At 41.0% G+C, this 25,505-nt stretch overlaps 1 protein-coding gene across 3 annotated transcripts in view; it reads left to right on the forward strand.

The window, feature by feature from the left end:
* Nucleotides 1-25,505, forward strand: part of RASGEF1B (RasGEF domain family member 1B) — a 483,692-nt gene that overhangs the window by 425,650 nt on the left and 32,537 nt on the right. The window contains exon 1 of one of the 3 annotated variants that reach the window (XM_043906374.1): nucleotides 19,969-20,119. The exons of the other annotated variants lie outside the window; for them this stretch is intronic. The gene's annotated coding sequence lies outside the window, so the exon portion shown is untranslated. Of the gene's footprint in view, nucleotides 1-19,968; nucleotides 20,120-25,505 lie in introns of those variants that run through there. 3 annotated transcript variants of the gene reach the window in all.

Genomic DNA, 25,505 nt, shown 5'->3' on the forward strand with positions numbered 1-25,505 from the left:
CTCGACTGAGCGACTTTCACAGTCACTTATGAGCCAGGCCTTCTACTGAATGGGCTTCTCAGGTGGCGCTAGTGGTAAAGAATCCTCCTGCCAATGCAGGAGACGCACGAGATGCAGGTTCAATCCCTGGGTCAGGAAGATCCCCTGGAGTGGGAAATGGCAACCTGCTCTGGTAGTCTTGCCTGGAAAATTCCATGGACAGAGGAACCTGGTTAGTTACAGTCCATGAGTCCATGGGCAGCAAAGAGGTGGACACAACTGAGTGACTGAGCACACTTCTACTGAACAGATCAAATACATGCATGCATGCTAAGTCACTTCAGTCTTATCTGACTGTAGCCCCCCAGGCTCCTTCCTCTGTCCATGGGATTCTCCAGGCAAGAATACTGGATTGGGTTGCCGTGCCCTCCTCCAGGGGATCTTCCCCACCCAGTGATTGAACCTGTGTCTCTTTACCACTAGCTTCACCTGGAAAGACCATGAAATATGAATTAGTAAATAAAAAAGGTGTGCTCCTGCCTTCTCAGAGCTGGGATCCTACACTCATCCATCTTTACCCAGATTACAGTGAGGATTATCTGGAACAGCTTTGCAACAATACCAATGCCTGGACCCAAGGTAAGAAATTCTAGGGGTGCAACTCAGGAAAAAGTATTTCTCAAAACTCCCCAGATGATTCTAAGAGAAGCCAGAGTTGAAAACCACCAGTCTACATACCCTAGAGGTAGCTACAAAACCACAAAATATTTTCAAGAGGAAGTGGTCGTGGAAATTTTCTGTGATGTAATATGAACTACATAGCATCAACTTTGAAGCATTCTTGCCATGTTTATCTTAAAATCAATAAAGTTTTAAGCCTCTCAATCCAATTTTTGGATCACTTAGAGGATAGAAGGAAAAGTTAAATGGCATCTCAAGGAAAAATATCAAACAGTTCCAGAATGGCACTTTCTCCAAGACAAATAGATTGGTTTCTTCACAAAGAAAGCAATATCAAGAAAAGCAGAAAGAGGTTAGGAGTGGAGTGGGGACTGGTACACATTAAACGAGAAGGAACAACAGAATTTCAAGGGCTTCAATCCCTGAGTCAAGAAGATCCCCTGCAGTAGGAAATGACAGCCCACTCCCTGGGTCAGGAAGATCCCTGGAGAAGGAAATGGCAACCCCCTCCAGTATTCTTGCCTGGGAAATCCCATGGACAGAGGAGCCTGGTGGGCTACAGTCCACAGGGTTGCAGAGTCAGACATGACTGAACATGGACACAAAGAAACAGCAACCAAATAAAACACTTTAATTATGTCCTGGTTCGCAAAATTCTTGGGGATAATTTTGAGGGGCAATTTAGGAAATTTAAGTTATATACTAGGAATTAGATGATTTTAACATCTAAATCTAAACATCTAAATCTTCTGTTAACATTGTCAATTTTTCTTAGGTGTTTAGAAATCTCAATATCACTGTCCAAGAATGTCCTTACTTTTAGGAGATGCATGTTGAAGTATTTAAGCGTGTCAGCAACTTTCAAATTGTTCTTCAGCAGCCCAAGAGGAAATCACACATATAGACAAGCAAATATAGTGATATTTTTTAAGACATTCAAAAGAGGCTCAAGTGTTAAAGATGAAAGCATCTGCTGAATAGTGATGATAATTGTATTTAATTAACTACCATTTACTGAGTTCTATGTTCCAGATACTGTACTAATGACTTTATATGTTGGTATTATTTCGTTTTTCAAGCAAGCATTACCATTTTAATTTCACAAATGAGAAAACTGAAGCATTAGTATTTTAATCCCATGAATGAGACAACCGAAGCTTGTAAAGAATAAACAATTTTTTCAAGTTCACACTGAACCAGATTTTGAACCAAGTTCTTCCTCTTTCCATTGTGGGTGATCTTGAGTATTACGTGTGCAACATTGCTCTGCCCCAAAAAGTACACACACTTTATATTTGCTTCCATTACAGCACTTATTACCATGAACGTCCAGCGAGTGTTTATGTGTCTGCTCTATAGACTGTGTCTTCCTTGTCACAGGAAGACTATGGTCTTTGGAGTCCGGCCCACCTGGATTCAGATCTTGGCTCTGTTACTTAGTTGATGTTGTTCTTCGGCATTTTTTAAACACTTCCCTCGGTTTCAGTTCCTTCTTTTGCGAAGATGGATATAATATTAAGTGTTTTATAGGACCGAAAGCATTAGCACAGTTCTGGCAAATAGTGAATGCTCAGGAAATATTTCCTCTCTCCTTACCTTTTTAACAATTTAATTTGGATGACCACAGATGACTTCTGCTCACACTGAGAAATCCCTGATGCTCAGTGATTGCTCAGTACTGAATCCTGCAGTTGTGTCCATTCACTGTCAACTTGGCATCAGGGACCGTAGCTTTGAATCCCTGAAGCCTACAACAGAAGAATTCAGCTAGTCTTTAAAAATATATACGTGTGTTAGTATTAAATCATTGGTATACCTGGAGAAGGAAATGGCAACCCACTCCAACATTCTTGCCTGGGAAATCCCATGGACCGAGGAGCCTGGTGTGCTACAGTCCATGGGGTCACAAAAGAGTCAGACACGGCTGAGGAACTAAATAACAAGAGACTGCAATGAGAATCTATATTTATTTTCTAAGAAAGAGGAAACAGACACTTTTTAAATAGGAGAGAAGTTGATATTGCTGGAGAAAGTAAAGATGTGTTTTGCTTTGAAAAGATAAAAATAAAATGAATGATCAGTATGCTAGTCATTGTGACTTCACTTATTAAGCTTGTGCCGGGTATTAAAAGTTCCCTCTAGGAACATAAAATTATGATATTTTCAATGGGTTTCTAAAATTCAGGCAGGAATAGTTATTTGTAATATATTTAGGAACTAAGAAATGACATTCCAGGTAAATGGATTAGTCTGAGTAAAGTCATAGAAATGGGAAAATGTAAAAAAAATTTTTCCAGAGACAGGTAGTAAACTCAGTTGTATTGCTATACATGTAAAAGCATAAAGAAGAGGTAAGATTGGAAAGTTTGGCTGAAAACCTTCAGGCTTCAGTATGAAAAACTACTATCAGTTTTGGAGCAACTGAACAATTTAAGTTTCTGAGATCTCACATATCAGACCTAGTCTAATCTAGAAGTATGTTGTGTGTGTATCTGTATGTGTCCTGTTGGGCAGATGCAGGGGTGGCAGTTGGGTAGGTGGTCATTTCTCTATTCTCTGAATGCAATGGGACTAGAATGGTGAGGGAAAGTAAGGGAGATTTGGGGGGGATAGAAAAATTAGAGGATATAGCTACTGACTGGATGTAGGCAACAAGCCTGGATAAAGAGGCCAAGTTGGCTTTGAGGTCTGTAGCCTGAGTAACCGAGAAAATAAAGGTACCATGATCAGAAGTGAGAAAGTCAAACTCCCCTCCCATCCAGGCTGCCACATAACATTGAGCAGAGTTCCCTGTGCTATACACTAGGACCTTGTTGATTATGCATTTTAAATAGACCAGTGTGTACATGTCGATCCCAGACTCCCTAACTATCCCTTCCTCCTATCCTTCCTCCCTGGCAACCATAAGTTCATTTTCTAAATCTGTGAGTCTGTTTCTGTTTTGTACATAAGTTCATTTGTTAGATTCCTCAAATAAGGGATGTCACACTACATTTCTCCTTTTCTGTCTGACTTACTTCACTCAGTATGACAATCTCTAGGTCTATCCATGTTGCTGCAAATGGTATTATTTCATTTTTAATGGCTGAGTAATATTCCATTGTATATATGTTGCACATCTTTGGGCTTCTCTGGTAACTCAGCTGGTAAAAAATCTGCCTGCAATGCAGGAGACCCTGGGTTGATTCCTGGGTCGGGAAGTTCCCCTGGAGAAAGGATAGGATACCCACTCCAGTATTCTTGGGCTTCCCTGGTGGCTCAGATGATAAAGAATCCATCTGCAATGTGGGAGACATGGGTTTGATCCCTGGGTTGGAAAGATCCCTGGAGAAGGGAATGGCAACCCAATCTAGTATTCTTGCCTGAAGAATCTCATGGACAGAGGAGCCTGGCGAGCTACAGTCCATGGGGTCGCAAAGAGTCAGATATGACTTAGTGACTAGGCACAGCACAGCACATCTTTATCCATTCCTGTGTCTTGGCTATTGTAAACAGTGCTGCAATGAACATTGGGATGCATGTATTCTTTCGGGGTTGGGGGAGAATGGATACATGTATTTGTATGTCTGAGTCCCTTTGCTCTCTACCTGAAACTGTCACAGCATAACTGTAAATCCGTTTTTCTCCAATATAAAATAAAAAGTTAAAAAAAGTAAGTGAGAAAGTAATGATAATGAGCTGTTTCAAGGGACTTGAGAAATTTCCTAGTGGAAAAGGTAAATTAGTTCATTTGTTAGATTCTGCTAGAATCTAGCTAGAGTTTGCTAGACTTGTGCCTTCTTTTAATTAGTAACACCACAATCCACCGATAGAGGCAGGTCATCATAAAGCTGAAGTCTTGAAGATCTATCTCTCCTCAACTTAGGTCACAGAACACCTAACATCCTATGAGCTGATGCCTGGGCATAGAGCGAAAGCAAGGGCTTGGCACAGTAGGCACAGACTGGCTTAGAAGAGCCCTAGCCTGAAGCTTCATGGCTGTTACGTGGCCCATAGGATCTATAATTCCTTCTGCCTCATGGATAGTCTGGTTGAGAAAAAAGATATAATTCGGGAAAAGTAAGTTTAGGGTAGCTATATAGTATTAAATCAAAATATTACTACTCTTCTTTATTTATTCAATAGATATTGAACACCTAATGAATACCAGGTATTGTGGGTACCGTTGGCATTGTAGATTAGGTCTTTGTGTGAGTGCATTTTTATTCTAATTATTCTATTAGCATTTTATTCTCCATCTGATTCTAACAGTAAGCACATAAATGGATAAACAGTTTTGGAGAGTGATAATATTCTCCTAAGATTTTCTTGAAATGTCTCTTAATTTTTAGAAATGATCTAAAACTTACCTGCCTTGGCAATACTCATGACTTACTCCATATCCTTCAGGTCTAATTCAAGAGAAATCTTTTTGACCCCCTCTAAGTAGAGCTCAACAGCTGTTTCCCTCCCAGTAATGACCACCATCTGTAATGATTGTTTATTATTTATTCCCTTGTTTAATGTCTGTCTTACCCACGTGAATGGTAGTCTCATGACAGTAGGAATCTTGTCTGATTTGTTCTCATGGGGGTTTCCTTTTTCTAGGGCCAGACCCATAGAAAGTTCTTGGTAAACTCTGTGAAATTAGGGTGACCAACTGTTCCAGTTTGCCAGGAGCTAAGGGTTTGCCTAAGACATAGGATTTTGGGGGCTACAACCAGGATGAAGTGAAAAAAGTATGAAGTGAAAGTGTTAGTTGCTCAGCTGTGTTCGACTCTTTGCGACCCCATGGACTATAGCCTGCCAGGCTTCCCTATCCATGGAATTCTCTAGGCAAGAATACAGGGGGAGGGGGCAGACATTCCCTTCTCCAGGAGATCTTCCCCACCCACGGATCAAACCCAGGTCTACTGCATTGCAGGCAGATTCTTTACCATCTGATTCCGTTCATGGAATTCTTCAGGGAAGAATACTGGAATGGGTAGCCATTCCCTTCTCCAGGGGATTTCCTGACCCAGGGATTGAGCCCGAGTCTCCTGCATTGCAGGTGGATTCTTTACCACTGAGCCACCAGGGAAGCCCAGAACCAGGATAGTCCTGAGCAGATTGAGATGCTTGGTCACCCTATATGAAATGCACATCTGTTAGATAAGAAATTAGTCCCCCAAATTAGCCCCAGACCTTCAGTCATTGAAGCTGAATGTCAAAGCTTATGAAACCAGACCCAGGAGAGAGGTATCACTATGCCATGGGATGGTGAGTTGCAGCCACTGCCTCTTGTGTTAGGCCGAACCTTAGGGAAAGTGAAAGCAGATCCCTGGGGACTCTTTGAAACATCCTCATCACTATAATAATGCAGACATTGAAGTCTAGGGAAAGATATAACCACAACTATAGTCATAACCAAGTCCGTAGAGTTGGGTCAAGTCCATCACTTCTGGGCCTCCTCAGGCCTCTTGGCTGGCTGCTGAGGTATCCAGATGGAATCAGTCTAAAAACTGACAACTAAAAACAGTCTTAATATGAAGTAGTATTTGCCAGCTAGAAAACACCTCTGAAATCAAATCTCCAATCCCCTCATTTTACAGTTGAGCAAACTCAACTGAAGTTAACTTCTCCAACAGAGAGCCAAGTTCTATAGGATCCCTGTTATTAATACTTATTCCTATGCTGACCAGGGTTCCTTTCAAAGAGAGTTCACTGCTTTCACTTTACAGGTGAGAAAATGAGTCCTTTCTGTTATCTGCTCTCAACAGGCTGTCCTGTTTTACATTTTCTTCCTCATTTTGTATGCTCTGGAACAAGTTCAGCTAGCCTTTTTTGCAAATGACTTATTTCAATATACTGGTTGGTTCTCCCTAAAATAACTGTCTAACAGACTCAAACATTGCTTCTTCCTGGTTTAATTACTCTGAGATTTAGAGTAAAAAATTTCCCTGCTATGTAAATCACAGAGAAAGAAAGAAAGGGAAATTTTTTTAAAAAGAAGATAAAAGAAAATAAAAGGAAAGAAAGCCTAAAACTGTAAAAAATTGTGAAACCTAGTATAGGCACCTTATCAAGTTAGATATTCTTAGAGTTATATCACCGTGATATACTTTAAAGGCTAGGTTTTTTCCCTCACCAGTGGAAAAACACAGGCCAAACTTAACAGTCATTTTTATTTTGTTGTATGTTTTGAATCAAAAAATGACAACTGTCAACTATTAACCTTGGTGCAAGAGTGGGGGCAGGGCTAGCCAAAATTGTATCTATTTAGAGATATTTTCAAAACAGTATGTCCCAGTTCAGCTATTTTGGGGGGAAAAGTACAGCTTGTTAGTATTTTGGAAGTTAGAAAGTTTGGGCTCACAACTGCCTTTTGTAACAGCTGGTGTTTGACTTTTAACTTAGGAAGGCAGGGCATTTCAAAAAGAGTTTGTTATGAGTTCTTAAGAAACAAAACAGAACTTAAGACAAATGTTTCATATATCTGGGGGATTTTATCCAGGCTAAGATACTTTATTTGACCTTCTGTTGCGGATTTCTTGTTGTGAGAGGTGTTAAATTCATCCTTTCATAGAGAAGGCCTTGGTCTTTCTTAGGCTTATTTTCTTACATGCTTTTTCTGGGGAGATAATCTCTTTAAAATCACTGAGAAATACATTCTGGACTGGAAAATTCCTATTTATTCCATCTCTTTCCAAATTTCACCTCTGCTGGCAACAGGCATGTCCTTCCACCCCATTTACTCATCAAACACATCTCGAAAACATACACTCTGACTCTCTCCACAGACCTGAAGTGAATGGACTATTCCACTAATAGACATTTCCACGAATTCAACCTCCATTTTCCTTTCATTCTTGACCACTCTTCAGAGACAGCTAATTGGAGATAATTATGTGGGTAACTGTAGATTCTAAGGTTATCACTAGTTAATTCCAAGCCCTAGAAACATTAGTCATATGCTAGTGGTGTTAATGTGTATGAGGTTTGACTTTAAAGAAGATTTCTATCCAGACTCAAAGCTCTTTTGTGGGTTTAATACTCATAATACACATCACAGTCTAAGAGAATACACACACAGTCACATCACAGCAAGAGAAAGCTCATCTTGATAAACTCTGTGAGATGCATAACATTCTTTAACAAACTTTTCATATATATAATTTTGTGTGTGTATATGTGTTCATGTGTTTATATGCATGTGTGTGTGCTCAGTCGTCTCTGACTCTGTGACTCCATGAACTGTAGACTGCCAGGCTCCTCTGTCCATGGAATTTCCCAGGCAAAAGTACTGCAGTGGATTGCCATTTCCTTCTTGAGGGGATCTTCTAGACCCACGGATCAAACCTGTAGTCTCTTGCGTCTCCTACATTGGCAAGTGAGTTCTTTACCAGCTGAGCCAGGTAAAGTCCAGCTGAGTCCAGAATTCTCTGGACTTTTTTATTAAGTTATACTTTATAAATGTGATTAATCAATGAGCAGGAAAAGGTAAAACAATAACTTGACCAGTATACGTTGCTTTAAAATGCAAACCTTAAATACAGACATTTAGGGAGTTCCTGGCCTACTGGTTAGGATTCTGAGATTTACTGCCGAGGTCTGGGTTCAATCCCTGGTCATGGAACTGATATCCTGTAAGCTGCATCAGTTCAGATCAATTCAGTTCAGTTGCTCAGTCATGTCTGACTCTGCACAGCACGCCATGAGCCGCAGCACGCCAGGCATCCCTGTCCATCGACTCCTGGAGTCCACCCAAACTCATGTCCATTGAGTCGGTGATGCCATCCAGCCATCTCATCCTCTGTCGTCCCCTTCTCCTCCTGACCCCAATCCCTCCCAGCATCAGGGTCTTTTCAAATGAGTCAGCTCTTCCCATCAGGTGGCCAAAGTATTGGAGTTTCAGCTTCAACGTCAGTCCTTCCAGTGAACACCCAGGACAAATCTCCTTTAGGATGGACTGGTTGGATCTCCTTGCAGTCAAAAGGACTCTCAGGAGTCTTCCTCAACACCACAGTTCAAAAGCATCAATTCTTTGGCACTCAGCTTTCTTTATAGTCCAACTCTCACATCCATACCTGACAACTGGAAAAACCATAGCCTTGACTAGATGGACCTTTGTTGACAAAGTAATGTCTCTGCTTTTTATTTTTATTTTCTTTAATGTTTCTGCTTTTTAATATGTTGTCTAGGTTGGTCATAACTTTCCTTCCAAGGAGTAAGCGTCTTTTAATTTCATGGCTGCAATCACCATCTGCAGTGATTTTGCTGCCCCCAAAAATAAAGTCTGACACTGTTTCTACTGTTTCCCCATCTATTTGCCATGAAGTGATGAGACCAGATGCCATGATCTTTGTTTTCTGACTGTTGCGCTTTAAGCCAACTTTTTCACTCTCCTCTTTCACTTTCATCAAGAGGCTCTTTAGTTCTTCTTCACTTTCTGCCATAAGGGTGGTGTCATCTGCATATCTGAGGTTATTGATCTTTCTCCTGGCAATCTTGATTCCAGCTTGTGCTTCTTCCAGCCCAGTGTTGCATGGCACAGCACAAGAAAAAAAGAAGAAAAGAAATAATTTTAAGGTTATATAACATAGTTATATGAAAACATCCAATTTTCACCATAAAAATCTTTTGTGTTTTTGGAAGAAATTTACAAAATTTAAAAAAGAAAAGGTATTGACACCTATGTAGTCACCACCCACAAATGATAATATCGAACATCTTGTCATGTCTGTTTTATATCTTTCTTTATTAAAGAAATAAATACTGTATTGGAAAAGACCCTGATGCAGGGAAAGATTGAGGGCAAGAGAAGAAGGGAGTGACAGAGGATGAGATGGTTGGACGGCATCACTGACTCACTCAATGGACATGAGTTTGAGCAGACTCAGGGAGACAGTGAAGGACAGGGAAGCCTGGCGTGCTGCAGTTCATGAGGTCACAAAGAGTCAGACATGACTTAGTGACTGAACAACAACAGCAAAAACACAACACATAAAGTTGGAGTCCACTTTGTCTCCCATGCCCAGCCCCACCCCCACCCCTTCCCAGGGACAGCCATTCTAATTCAGTGAAATAATTAGATCATATGATCTGCTCCATATGTTTTTGTGCATAAAAATATACTTAGTGTTACATTTTTCACAGCAATATTTAAATATATTGAACAGAAATGCTGCTGTTACTATGAAAATAATGGCTGTCCATGAGTCAAAACGTCTGGACATTTTACAAAATTAAACTTCACAGAATTATCTAGAAATCACAACAATGCTATAATATTTATGAAAGAGGATACAGTCTTATGAAAATTATTTTATTAAATTAAATAAAAAATACCTTTTAGGTATATGTTTTCATGATGACAACAGCAAATGCTTACTAAAGAAGGTTTTTGATGTCTTTTTTGCAGGGAGGGCATGCTACACAACTTGTGGGATATCAATTTCACAACCAGAGGTTGAACCCAGACCCATAGCAGTGAAAGCTCAGAGTCCTAACCACTGGACTGCCAGGGAATTTCAGAATTTCTTGAGTACAGTTTATAAAGTCTGATTAATAGTCTAAACTATGGTTATGTTAATGATAAAGCAACCAAGAGTTTACTATATTACTACCTTGAATATTAAATAGATAAATGGTATTAGCACTATTTAGAGAAATCTAATAAAAGGCATTAGCAACATCTAAAGAATTTCTTCTTTATAATTTCATCAACAAGTATTTAATAGAGAGTATTTGTCATCAATATTTGAAAACAAATTATACTTCCATAACCTCAAAGTTCATCATCAGATGGTCAGCACTGAAATCAGTTTGATTATATTCTTTGCAGCCAAAGATAGAGAAGCTCTATACAGTCACCAAAAACAAGACCAGGAGCTGACTGTGGCTCAGATCATGAACTCTTTATTGCCAAATTCAGACTTAAATTGAAGAAAGTAGGGAAAACCACTAGACCATTCAGGTATGACCTAAATCAAATCCCTAATGATTATACAGTGGAAATGAGAAATAGATTTAAGGCACTAGATCTGATAGACAGAGTACCTGATGAACTATGGACAGAGGTTCGTGACATCGTACAGGAGACAGGGAGCAAAACTATCCCCAAGAAAAAGAAACCCAAAAAAGCAAAATGACTGTCTGAGGAGGCCTTACAAATAGCTGTGAAAAGAAGAGAAGCAAAAAGCAAAGGAGAAAAGGAAAGATATACCCATTTGATTGCAGAGTTCCAAAGAATAGCAAGGAGAGATAAGAAAGCCTTCCTCAGTGATCAGTGCAAAGAAATAGAGGAAAAAATAGAATGGGAAAGACTAGAGATCTCTTCAAGAAAATTTGAGATACCAAGGGAACATTTCATGCAAAGATGGGCTCAATAAAGGACAGAAATGGTATGGACCTAACAGAAGCAGAAGATACTAAGAGGTGGCAAGAATACACAGACGAACTGTACAAAAACATCTTCACGACCCAGATAATCACAATGGTGTTCACTGTAGGTGATCACTCACCTACAGCCAGACATCCTGGAATGTGAAGTCAAGTGGGCCTTAGGAAGCATCACTACAAACAAAGCTAGTGGAGGTGATGGAATTCCAGTTGAGCTATTTCAAATCCGGAAAGATGATGCTGTGAAAGTGCTGCACTCAGTATGCCAGCAAATTTGGAAAACTCAGCAGTGGCCACAGGACTGGAAAAAGTCTGTTTTCATTCCAATCCCAAAGAAAGGCAGTGCCAAAGAATGTTCAAACTACCACACAATCGCACTCATCTCACACGCTAGTAAAGTAATGCTCAAAATTTTCCAAGCCAGGCATCAGCAATACGTGAACTGTGAACTTCCAGATGTTCAAGCTGGTTTAGAAAAGGCAGAGGAACCAGAGATCAAATTGCCAACATCCACTGGATCATAGTAAAAGCAAGAAAGTTCCAGAAAAACATCTATTTCTGCTTTATTGACTATGCCAAAGCCTTTGACTGTGTGGATCATAATAAACTGTGGAAAATTCTGAAAGAGATGGGCATACCAGACCACCTGACCTGCCTCTTAAGAAATCTGTATGCAGGTCAGGAAGCAACAGTTAGAACTGGATATGGAAAAACACACTGGTTCCAAATAGGAAAAGGAGTACGTCAAGGCTTTATATTGTCACCCTGCTTGTTTAACTTATATGCAGAGTACATCATGAGAAATGCTGGGCTGGATGAAGCATAAGTTGGAATTAAAATTGCTGGGAGAAATATCAATAACCTCAGATATGAAGATGACACCACCCTTATGGCAGAAAGTGAAGAACTAAAGAGCCTTTTGATGAAAGTGAAAGAGGAGAGAGAAAAAGTTGGCTTAAAGCGCAACAGTCAGGAAACAAAGATCATGGCATCCGGTCCCAGCACTTCATGGCAAATAGATGGGGAAACAGTGGAAACAGTGTCAGACTTTATTTTGGGGGCAGCAAAATCACTGCAGATGGTGACTGCAGCCATGAAATTAAAAGACGCTTACTCCTTGGAAGGTAAGTTATGACCAACCTAGACAACATATTAAAAAGCAGAGACATTACTTTGCCAACAAAGTTCCATCTAGTCAAAGCTATGGTTTTTCCCGTAGTCACGTATGGATGTGAGAGTTGGACTATAAAGAAACTCAGTGCCGAAGAATTGATGCTTTTGAACTGTGGTGTTGGAGAAGACTCTTGAGAGTCCCTTGGACTGCAAGGAGATCCAACCAGTCCATCCTAAAGAAATCAGTCCTGAATGTTCATTGGAAGGACTGATGTTGAAGCTGAAACTCCAGCACTTCAGCCACCTGATGGGAAGAGCTGACTCATTTGAAAAGACCCTGATGCTGGGAAAGATTGAAGGCTAGAGAAGGGAATGACAGAGGATGAGATGGTTGGATGGCATCACCAACTCACATGAGTTTCAGTAAACTCCAGGAGTTGGTGATGGACAGGGAGGCCTGGTGTGCTGGAGTCCATGGGGTCACAAAGAGTTGGACATGACTGAGCAACTGAACTGAACTGAACTGAACCTCAAAGTTGCTCCATAAATTTCAGCCCTGAAGGAATAATTAGGAAGTCAAATAATGTAGTTTTTGAAGTCTTGGACTTACCATCCAGGCTTTTTGACTTGTATAACCTTGGCTCTGACCTTGTTGGATAGTCTTGGAGAGATCATCTAATCTCTTAGTATTCAATTTCCTCAACTAAAAAATGCCTTGTTTGGTGGCATTGAGGTGGGGAAAGATGAACAGAGATGATCATTAATTTTTCTCAGCTGTAAGATTTTATTATTCTATTATTCATTTTCTCCCTTCCCTACAACACTCAATGTTCTAGGACATAGACTGGTAATTAGTCAAAACTGAGGGGCTTGTCTAGCAAAATAATCATACAATATTAAAGGATATAAGAATTTGAAACATAAAAACTGCTTCATTCATTATAAGATCAACTCCTCCACAAAAAACCAGATCAAACCACTATAAAGAGAAATTTGAACTAGAGAAATAGTATGTTTACCATTCACTATAAAGATTTTACAAGATGAAGAGTATTTATCTAAATAAATTCATGTTAAATATAGTTGAATCTCCACTCAAAAGAATGATTTATTGTTGTTTAGTTACTCAGCTGTGTCTGTCTCTTTGTGACCCTATGAACTGCAGCACACCAGGCTTCCCTGTCCTTCACCATCTCCTGGAGTTTGCTCAAACTGATATATTATGTTAAAATAGTGTTTAAGGTTATGAAATATTTCTTTTTCTGTATTAAAAAAATCACTATGCATTATGTAATCAATGATGATAAGACTGTCTCATAACCTTATGATCAGGCCAAGCAATATTACTTCTCAATATCAATATCCCTTCTGAGAGTATTGCAAAAATTACTTGGTATGAATAAGTAAGAATTGGCAAATGAACAAAATAATGATGCTTATAAAGGAAAAATAATGTATTTGCCTTCCTGTAGTTCTTATCTAGTATAAATGAAATAATAGTAGCTTTTACATCTTCTTAGGGCACTTTGAAAACCTACTATGAAAACCTACCCACTTTGTGGAATTTTCCATGCAGTTGTGACATTCTTCTCTACAACTTTAGAGTCCAGTAGACAAACAGTGACAGTTTGTTACCTAGAGGATCACTTAGATGTGTGGAAGAGACTTCCCTGAAGTTACCTTTTCTAGTCAATTCCCTTTTACTTAGTGGTAACTTCTTAGCAAATCTAAATGAATGGCTCTCTATAATATTTTTGGTGATCCCAGGAAAGGAAAATATATGCCTCTGTAATAACCACCATTAGTACTGAGTGACCTTCACGAACTCAGTCTTCTCCCTAAATGAGACAGTGCTGTGAAAGAACATTGTAAATGATAACAATTGTTAGGAATTATTATTGAGGAGACCATTCCAAGGCTGACCCAATCATGTGTTTCATTGCAAAAATTCCTCCCAAATGGCAGGGTTCATTTTATAGTTATGAAGGGCCAGCGACTTAGAATCTTGAATATCTAAATTTTCAAGTCCTGTGTTCACCATCCTTCCTTCAGGTTCCAGGAAAAGGTAGGAACAGAGGTCAGTGTCAAACACATACACACTTTATTACTGTGAAATTCCGACATGACCCCCTCATAGGCTAGGAGGGCCCATGGGCAGAATTCATCTTCCTCAGGCTAGAATGAGGAAGAGGCCATGAAACCCAAGCATGCCAAGCAGCTTCCTTCCCTGTTTCATTCTAGGCTCTCAGATGAGGAAGGGGAAGTCAGGGGAAATCATGCTAAAAAACAGGGGAATATGAGGGGTTTTTGGTAAGGTCTAGAGCCAGGCTGGTCTAATTGACCTAATCAACATCTCATCATACCATTATAGCCAAATGAGGGGGGAGAATCCAAACAGAGAGGATCCCAATAAATCAGACCTCTGGTTCCAAACTGTCTTTGTCTCTACTGAGCCACGCCACTGTAATATTTCAGCCTCCCTTTGTGAAAAGGGTGCAGTACAGGGGAATCTTGTGGTTTTCTTTCCTCCCTCTTCCTTTAAATTGATTCTCATGCAAAAGCAATCACTTTTCCCGCCCTTTTATATAAAGTAATGTATCTGTGCAGTACCTGGCTATTACAGAGTTTGGTTTCTTTTTATCTGTTGATTTAGTTCAGACAAAGGACGAATTAATCAGCTACAAACTTATACTAACATACCTTGCTTAGGAACTGTTTAATGATTTTTCTCAAAATTGCATCTGGTCATTCTTCCTGTTTCTGCTTTCTGAAATTCTTGTAATCTTCTGTCAAAATATACGTGAGGCAGTGTACATCATACTTATAAAACTTGGGTTTGTCTTCCTTGGCTTTGAAAGTGAGAGGCTGAGGATGTGGTCTAGACTGGCTGTTGATAAGCAGTGTGACCTATGCCTTTGTTTCCTGCCATTTATAAACTGGAGCTAAGATTCCATATCCTTGGGCTCTTCATCTTCATATTTCAGAGTGACACTAAGAAGCTAAATGAAAGAGAATATGTGGAAGTGTTCTGGAGAGTTACTTGGCCATTTTGCAAGGCCCTTTAAGATCCAGAGAGAGGGAATTCAATACCAAAAAAGGTTGCTGTTCTATTGGGAGCATTGTTGTTCAGTCACTAAATCATGTCCAACTCTTTGTGACCCATGAACTGCTGCATGCCAGGCTTCCCCGTCCTTTAGCATCTCCTGGAGTTTGCTCAAACTCATGTCCCTTGAGTTGGTGATGCCATCCAACCATCTCATCCTCTGTCATCCCCTTCTCCTCCTGCCTTCAATCTTTCCCAGCATCAAGGTCTTTTCCAATGAATCAGCTCTTTGCATCAGGTGGTCAAAGTATTGGAGCTTCAGCTTTAGCATCAGTCCTTCTGATGAATATTCAGGACTGATTTCCTTTAGGATGGACTGGTTGGATCTCCTTGCAGTTCAAGGGACTCTCAAGAGTCATCTCTCCAGCACCACAGTTCAAAAGCATCAATACTTCGGCGCTCAGCTTTCTTATAGCCCAACTTTCACATCCATACATTACTACTGGAAAAACTATAGCTTTGACTAGACAGACCTTTGTTACTGTTTTTCTTACACTGAATCCTTGGTCCATTCCTTTATACTTTTCCCTATTTAGTTCTATTTGGTATTCTGGAGCCTTATTCCTCTTTGATAAGATGTGCTTTAAGCATTTGAAGGCAGTTATTCTTTGTGAGACTCTCATCTAAATTTCTTGTGTCTTAAGAAAATCATAAGCCACAAATAATGATATTTAACTTGTGTCTGAGACAAGTGATAAACCTTGCTTTGCAATGAAAAGAACTGGTCTCTGGTTTATCTACATGTATCTACCAGTTTTAAGAGCAATGAAAAAGCCAGACTCTGGTTTAATTTATGTACACATAGCTACTAGTTTTAACAGAAATATCTTGGACATGTGAAATGACCAAGAAATAGAGGATTTTTTCAGATATTATTTCAAAAATTTTACAGTAATTATATCCATTCTGCAGAGTGGATTGGAACATTGGAATCAGAGAGGTACAAGTTTAATTCATGGCTTCTCCATTTGAATGTTCTTGGCAGCTATTTACCTTCTTAAGCCTTAATTCCTTATCTCATAAATGGAGAAAACAGTACCTATATCTCAGAGTTTTGGTGAGGACAGACAAGAATGTAACCAAATATGAAAATGAAAGTGTTAGTCTGTCAGTCCATAAAACGAATATGATGAAATACTCAACAGTGACTAAATGAAATGGACAACATCAACTTATGTCAACATGGATGGATAGTTGATCAAAACTTAGAAAAAACCATGAGAAAGAAAATGAGATGGATTGCACAATAATGTTTAGGTAAATAAACTCTTGTGGTGCTCACATAAAATATATGTCATCGTTCGTGAAAGGCAGATCCAAACATCTGCACCACATCTGTAAGAAGGAGTAAGTGGCTTTGGGTGAGAAGTGGGGTCTTAGATGGGAAATGAAAGAGAGTGAAATAAAAGGAGGAATGTGGGACATGAATCAGTCGTGACGACTGTTCTAATTTTGTAAGCTTCAGGTCCAAAGGGAAAGGAAAGAAAAATAATGTTCAGCACAGAGCTGGCCACATAGCAGAAGCTCAATACAGGTGGCTGTTTTTATTACCCAAGTGAGGTCCTACTCAGCAGGGCTTTATCTGCATCAATTTGACCAACATTACTGAGCTTACCAACATGTCAGAGACAAGAGCTGAGCTAATGGAGTCCAAAGACCAGAAAAAAACTATAACAAGTAGAGGATGGAAAGAATATCTTTTCATGATAGAAAATAACTAAATACATACTCATAAAAGCTATTATTTACCATTTGCGAGGCATTCATTCATTCAACCAACATATAGATAGCGAGTGTTTATTGTGTGTTAGACACTGTTCTAGACGTTGGAAACAGCAGAAAGACCACAACTACAACAACAAACCACAAACTTGGCTCTTATGGAACTTATATTCTAATGAAGGGAGGGAGGCAAATACTAATAAGTAAAATAGACAGTATGTTAAATGGTAGAAAGTGCTATGGAAGAAGCAAGAAAACAGAAGGATGAGATGGATGGGGGGTGATTACAGTTTTAAATAGGGAGATCAGGGGACTTCCCTGGTGGTGCAGCGGCTGAGATTCCACTCTCCCAGTGCAGGGGGACTGGATCCCTAGTTAGCGAACTAGATCCCACATGGTGCAAATAAGATCCCACGTACTGCAGCCAAAGATCTGCATGCCACAACTAAGACCTGGCATTGTGTGTATGTGTGCTCAGTTGGGTTCCCTCTTTGCGACCCCACAGTCTATAGCCCACTAGGCTTCTCTGTCCATGGGATTTTCCAGGCAAGAATACTGGAGTGGGTTGCCATTCCCTTCTCCAGGAGATCTTCCCCACCCCGAGATCAAACCCAGGTCTCTAGTGTCTCCTGCATTGGCAGCTGGATTCTTTACCACTAGCGCCACCTGGGAAGCATTAAATAAATACTAAAATGAATTTAAAAAATAATAACGAGGTCAGAGAAGGCTTCTCCAAGGGACGCTTTTCCAAGCTTATTTTATGTGTTATCCCTTTTCATTTTGTTCCATGAAGAATTTGCTTTTATAAAGCATGACTGCTATTTTTTAGATGGGTCAGCTGGGCCTCAAGAATCCTTCCTTGCCTTTTCTAAAGTTTGATCGCTGGCTAAGAGACAGAGGATTAGAGTTTGAGCCCCCTAACTCTGGAGCAGTCTCCTTATGTGTCACTCTCACACAGAGAGCTGGAAGAGGCCCCGGGGGATGAGCCAGAATGGGGAGCAGGAATGTGGTTTGGAAAAGCACCGAATCAATAGTATCATAGCATCTATTTTAGATTTTTGAGAAATTAAAACAAACATCTTTTATTTGGATGGAAGAAAGAAAAACTGCAGGATGTAAAACTGGGCAAATCTTTTGGGCTGGTGGGTATATCCGGAGGCTACAAAGGATGCCAAACACTTCCATTAAGAAATCATGATTTAGTCCAACTCTTATTTATTGCTACAGGAGCAGGAACCTCAAGATTGGAAATGACTTGCCCAACCTCTTATGGCTTGTTTGCCGCAGAATCAGGGTGGAAAACTGAGCTCGAAAGACTAGCCAACCAGCACAACCACAACAGAGCTGGGCCACCCAAGCCTGGTGCTTTACTCGGAATAGCTAGCTGGCCATGCCAAGCTGTCTTGGCCTTGTGGCTCCTTCTTTAAACTGTAGAGAAGCTCCGATAAGTGAGAGTGGCTTCCTGGAGGGCAGGGGATGGGAATGAAGGGGGCTGGGGAGGTGGGGGAGACCCATTTGTAGAAGAGATGGAGTATAATTAGTGAAAGAGAAGCCCCAGAAGGCACCGATGAAGAAGCTGAGGGGAGGGATGAGCTAAGCATAGGCAAGGTGAACTTCAAGAGCACTGTTTCCATCCCAGGAAGGAAGAAGGAGGGAGGGAAGATGGCACAGAGACAAAAAAAGTTCCTCCATCCCAGGAATCCTATTTATAGTCCTATAGGCCAGGTATGAATAGTGTTGTTTTATACATGGGAAAACGGAAGCTCAGAAAAGCTGCTTTACTTATCCAAGTTCACATAGCAGGCAAGAGTGTCTTGATGTGTGTGTGTGTATTTTTTTGTTTAACTTTTTATATTGTATTGGAGCATGTAGCCAATTGGGTTTCCCTGGTGGCTCAGACTATAAAGAATCCGCCTGCAATCGAGACCTGGGTTTGATCCCTGGGTTAGGAAGGTGCCCTGGAGAAGGGAATGGCTACCCACTCTAGTACTCTGACCTGGAGAATTTCATGGACAGAGGAGCCTGGCAAGCTACAGTCCATGGGGTGGCAAAGAGTAGACAGGACTGAGCTACTTTCACTTCACTTCACTTCATATAGCCAATTAACAATGTTGTGACAGTTGAGGTAGACAGAAAGGGACTCAGCCATACATTCACATGTATCCTCCTGATGCTTTAAGATTTTGTTCTTTTCTTGCATCTCTTCCTTCCCCTATTTTTCATCTTTTCTTCCCTCCAGTCTCTTTTTCTTCATACAAGGTGAAGTACCGGGGGTTTTACCTCTTTTTCTAAAATAGTTATCAAGTATCCAATGATAAAGTATGAGGTTACCATGACAGCAAGACATTTGCCTCCAGAATCTTATTTCACAGCACAGTTCCCTTTCATTGTGGCACCTGTAACAGCCTCAATTTTACGTTTTGTTCGGATGACGATTTTCTTAATGTTTGTTCTCCACTAGACTGTAAGCTTCATAATGGCAGGGACCAACCTGGAGTGTGCCCCCAGCGTTTGGCACAACCCTAGCACTCAGGCTTTCCGTAAACATTTACTGAGCGAATGTTCTTGTGGTTTCTCTCCGCTCTCTTCTGAAAGTTACACGGACAGTAACCTCTAGCTCATAATTATGTTAATAGAGAGGGTATAACAAGTCGGGCCGGTATTTACACAAGTAAACGAACACACACAGGCACACACATGACTGCACAGCCTCCGGCAGGTGCACTTGGGAAGAAGCGCACGCCGTCCGAGCGAGCCGAACCAGCGTTGGTAAACACTGCGGCGCCGGGCTCCGCCGGCCTCCGCAGCGTGGGAGGTCACCGAGGCAACCTCGCTGCTGGAGTCCCGGGCCCCTGGGGACGCGTGGGCGGGGCCCGGGCGCCGGGGGCGGTGGCGGAGTGGGCGGGGATCTTCGCCGTGATTGGCCCGTGAGGACGGGCGCGGGGCGGGGCTGACGGCGGGGGCGGGCCCTCGGAGCCAAGTGGGTGTGCGCCCCGGCCGCGGCAGTAGTTTCAGTATAAACAAGGCACGGGACTGGTTGGACAGAGTTGGGGTTTTTTTTTCCCCCTTTCTTCCCGCGCGCTTTCGCTCCCTGTCCTTTGGTTGCGTTGGTGGGCACACGGAAAACAGTCGGGAAGCCGAGGACACGGGGTCCATCTGCAGGTGAGTGGTTTCCTGATCAGTAGTTCTCCCGGGCGAAACTAGAGCCAGGCTGCGGGAACGCGCGACCCTGCTGCGCGCTGCCCTCTCCCAGGCTCTCGGACTCTCTCCGGCCGTCGGTGCCCCTGGAGGCGGCGGGAGAGCCAGGCGAGCGAGCGCTCCTGGTGCAGAGCGTTCCGCGAAAGCGAGTGGAGTGGGGAGTTCTCCTGCCTGGCCGCCGAGGGCGTCTGGGGCCACCCTGGGAGCGGTCACGGTGTCAACAGGTGCGGGACCCAAGCCGATGGGGTCCAGGAAGGCGCAGGTTTAGGTTTTTGCCTTGTTTCTCTCAGCTGGATCCCACAGCCAGGCCTTCTGTCTCGAGATCTTGGTACAGTTTTTGAGGATCTATCCGAGTCCTAGTCGCTGTTCATCCTTTCTTCATCCTCTTCTCCCTTCCTAGGTTGTTTCCTTCTACTTCTTGGCTAGTTTTCGTGCGTGGGTGGGGGGGGAGGGGTGCTGTTTATTATTGGTGTCGGAGCCTTAAAATCTAAGGTCTGACTCTTAGAAGAGACAAGGGAACAGAAGTCATGTGCTTACCACTGACACGGTGATATTCTTTAATTCCTCCGTTTAGCTGGCTACTTGGGACAGAGTGTCCCCTTGCTCTTGCCTGAGCTCAGGTGAGTCGTCTCGGGTCACCTGGCTGGGAGATAGTAATCTGAACTGTGGGTACCTGGGAGCCTCGCGGGCTGCTGGCGGGAGGGAGGCTCATTTCTGGGGGAACCGTGGAAACTTCAGTGCTGTTCCTGAGAAAAAGCCGAACAGGGGCGCTGGAGGGTACGTGGGTGTGTCTGTCTGTCTACGTACCACTGGAGTATTGATTCCCACCTTACCCCAACGTGATCCGCGCAGGTCAGGCGACAGCAACGTAGCTAAGTCCTCTGACAGTGCAGAGTGGCGCAAGTGTACCAAGAGGGCATCTCTAGGGAGCGACCCTCTTTTCTGAGTGGATGGATATGCCCATCTTTGCTAACGAATTCGGGGGGTATAGTGTATATGGATAGATATGCACACAAATTTGTGTACGTGTGTTTGGGTCGAAAGCGTCTCCAAGGAGTCCTTCGTCAGCAGCACCATGTGACTGCGGTCAGGGACTGCTGGTGCGCGTAGATCTATATTTAGACCTCGACGATCTCTGATGGCCTGGGAGGGTCTCTGAACTGGGTGCATAAAGGGGAAGAGTTCAGGGATCAGGCTTTTGCCCTCTTGATTAATGTCTGGTACAGTCAGACTCAGATGGGGTGAATAATTATTCTTTCCTTCTGAAGACAGCGGCTAGAGCTTAGCATGTGACGGCTGTGTCTTAATTTAAAACATAGACCATGGTGATAAGCCTAGGCTAAGAAACAGGGAGGTTACAGTTCACCAGAGTATATGCCTGATCAGAGATTTGGGAGGAAAACAACTAGTCAGGTGAGGTTTAGAACAAATATAGAAGTGACTTCTAAAAGGAAATAAAAATAAAAATGCTTGGCTGTTGAGATTTTCCTAACAGATTAAAAAGTGTGGCAGCTTGTTGGATCATATTATTAATGGTTATTTTATTTGGGTGGGGGGAGGGGGGAGGGGATTGGGCCAGGGAGGACCTGGGGCATTTTTGACAGAAATCAGGGTTCACAGTTGATGCTCTGTTACGCCTTTCAGGCAAAAAGTGGAGATGATCAGCTACTGATTAGCAAGCTTCTTGTTGGCATTCTTCTACTACATGTTGGTCAATCCTTTGTTTTCCTAGAGGTGGCAACATTTCTGGCTACTAAGACTAGTACTTTCCAGTGGTCTAATGGACTATTAAAGTCTTAGAATTTGTCTCACCCTTGGTGCATTTTCAGTCTTGCTCTATTTTATATGCTCCACTAGACACTTAATCTGATGCTTGAGATCATACTGACTTTCGGAATAGAAACTCATAAACCATTTATATTTATTGTTTTCTAAATTTAATTTATTCTCATCCATATATTAAATATTTAAATATTATTTATCATAATTCACATTTCTCATATTATTACTGACACTGCATTCTTACAGTCTAAAATTAGCTACTAGCTAATAAGCTACAATAGACAAAAAAAAAAAAAAAAAATTAATCGAATAACACCACTCTAGGAGAAAAGAGAAATGGTTAAGAAAATTGAAAGGGCAAAGCTAGGTGATGGTCTGTGTTGGTAAGGTACCTAATACGGCACAGGTAAAGGTGGGTTCAACTTCATCAGCCTCCAGAGGTGGCCTGGAAGAATTGGACTTTGGAGGAGCATTCGGATGACCCCAGAGAGAGTATCTGCTTGGACAGGAGATGAGGAAATAAGGGTATCCTCCCTTCCTTGGGAGAAGAATCTGGAATCTCTAAAGTGGGGACTTAGAATCTTGATTCTGATGCCACAGATAATAAATGGAAAAGCCATTATAACATTTCATGTGGTCGTAATGAGACAACCTGTACTATTGAAAATACTGCTTAAGATTGATGAGGTTTTTGTCTTTAGTGGTTGAATTCAGATGTTACCTCCCCTTCAGTTGTACTTTTGGGTTTGCAGTTAAATTGATAAAAATTAGATTTGTGCAACCCACTTATTCTAGAATGACAGATGTAGCCAAGTGCTGTAGGCAGGTTTCTGCCTTGGAAATAGAGACTAGGGTTCTAATCAGTCTGCAGCCCTAACAAGTCACTCCCTCTCTCTCTATGCCTGCAATATCTGTGAAATTGATGAGTTGTCGAACTAGATGATCTATGAGTCTCTTTTAGCTCTGTGTTTGCTGACTTATTTTGCTATACTATCGCTTCATTCATTTGCACCATTTATTGGCTGTGGAAGAATGAAGGCTGAAGTAATGATCTGTGGTTAGATGTTCAGCTACTTTCTGGGTACACAAAAATGAAGACAGGAGAGTGAAATTTCTTATTGATGAAAATTATGTAGACATTTATTATTTGCCTGAACTGCCTTTTGTTTTTCTCCTACAAGTGTTTTTAAAAATGCTAGTTTTCAAGAAGGCTGAAAGAGGAAAATTTTTTGACCTTTTAAATTAGTGTTACTGTTAAAACCAATCATCTTAAAACCAATCTTTTGACCAGTCATTTTTTCTTAGGTCTGTATATTACTTTGTTTCAAGGTATGTCTATGTCTAGAAGTCATTCAGTTGATTCATATTTTATTAGGAAACCCTGGTATGAAAATTACTGTAACACAGAGAAAGCGCAAGTTAGTCTTGTAAGAAAGGAAAGCGCTTTATAGAGAGCACTAATATCCTTCTATTTATCTTAAAGGGAAGAATGGAGGAGGGGTTCGAATAAGGGTAATTTTTCAAGAACTTGCAGTCAAAAAAATAATACTATCCCAGTAACCATGTTAATAGAAAATTATACTTGTTTACTAAATGTCCTAAGTATCAGGTTATTTTCCTACTGAGGTAAATTGGGTTTAGAAACATAAACTCTTTTAGTTAAGGTTGTGTCCCCATTTGATATTCTGTAATTTGACTTGAAATCTATCATGTGTGAATGATGATTCCACTACTTATCTCTGTGCTGTTCAATATGGTAGCCAGTGCTGTTCAGTAACTAGTCACATGGGGATATATGAACTTAAGTTTAACTAATTTAAACAAAACAAAAAAATTGCATGAGTCATGTTTTAGGTGCTCAATAGCTACATGTGTAAGTGGCTGATATATTGGCCAGAAAAAGAATGTTTCAAATACCTCAGCAAGTTCTTTTTGACAGTCCATAATTAGATGATGATGATTTTGATTATCCAGAAGATCATTTTTATTCCTCTGGGAAAATGACAATTAATTCTCATCATAAACAGCACCCAAGACATAAGGAAATAAGACTGACTGGCTTTGTATGTTTGCAACTGTATATCATGAGCAATGCCACCTTCCAAAGTTCAGTAATTTGCCACAATCACAAACACCAATTTCTCAAAAAATTTCCCCCAGAACCCCAATTAGCCTTTCACTTTTCTAAACCAGCGCCTACTGCTTCTGCTAGAATGCACCAGCCCTTTCAACGACAAGGAACATGGAGCCATCTACTGTTAAGTTCAGGAACTGCATGGAAGTTGTAGATGAAAAACAGTGCAGGAAGAATATCAACATGCATGGTAATCAGTTCCTACAAAAAAAAAATAGTAAAGATTTATCTCATAGAAAGGTTTTAAATGATTCTCCAGGCCTATTTATAGTCTCCATGTACTGAATTGTTGTTTTGTGTCTTGATAAACTGCTGACAAGATATTCCCAAGTCAAAAGATGACAAAGTTTAGCTTTGTTTTTCTTTCAGGGAGACCAAAGATAGTAACTATTTGAGTCAGAATTCTTTTCCTTCATTAATTAGGAATTAGTTTTTTTTTTTTTTTAAAGGTAGCATCTAGGACAAATGAAGCAAAATGCAGATTCATTTTTTATATGGAAACCTGTAACAAATCAGGAAATACCCCTATTTCATCCTTGTAGAGAGAAATAGGACCTTCTTTCCTCAGAAATACTGATTATTTCCCCTTGACTGTGAGATCGCCTAAGCATTTGGTGTTCAGTTCCAAAGAATGTACTTATCTGGGAGTTACTTACTTTTTGTTCTCCTGCCAAAGAGGTGAGTCAATTCTTACTTGTCTACTCTGTATTGTTTGTAATCGCAACACAATACCTCTTTTTTCCAAGGAGGTTAGCAAAGGTGTAGCTTTTCTAGCATCCAGAGATGCTGCTAGGAAGCAATGAGAAGATAATCTTTGAGATGCTTTCAAGCTCAAAATAAGCATGTTTTAGCTAGTGTTGGAAACTTGATTTTGCTTTCTTCCAACTCAGATCCATAATTAGAGAAACACCCTCTTAAAAGTACTTGAGATCCCACTTGGAGTCAAGTTGAAATATGTGAACCCTTTTTTCATTCCCATCTCTGGAACCTCAAATGAGAAAGGGAAGTGGTGGCCTCTCACCGAAGGGCAAAGTTCCTCTGGAATCTAGATGGGAATTTGGGAACCAGTCATTCCCGGATCTTAAATTAAGCCTCTCCTTACTAAGCAAATATGGTTTCGAAGTTCAACTGTGATAAAGTGGCTGTCCTCTACCTCACTGGGACACATGCCCAGCATTTTTTAACAGAAGCAAAAGGATAGCCATCAATGTAAAGGCATTGGATTTATTAAATATCTCACCAAGTCACTCTATGATGAAATAGGGATTGAAATACACTTTTTTTTCTTGCACTCCTACCCTTTGCGATCTCATTCTCCTGGGTGTAAACGAAATGCTGACTTGACATCTTGGTAGAGATTTACAAAACACCTAAAGCAGATGTTGAAGGATGGCCTTTGATTTAGTTCCCACACCCATCTTTTCCTGGCCCTCT

Source organism: Cervus elaphus, chromosome 6 (assembly GCF_910594005.1).
Source record: "Cervus elaphus chromosome 6, mCerEla1.1, whole genome shotgun sequence".
Taxonomy (NCBI): domain Eukaryota; kingdom Metazoa; phylum Chordata; class Mammalia; order Artiodactyla; family Cervidae; genus Cervus; species Cervus elaphus.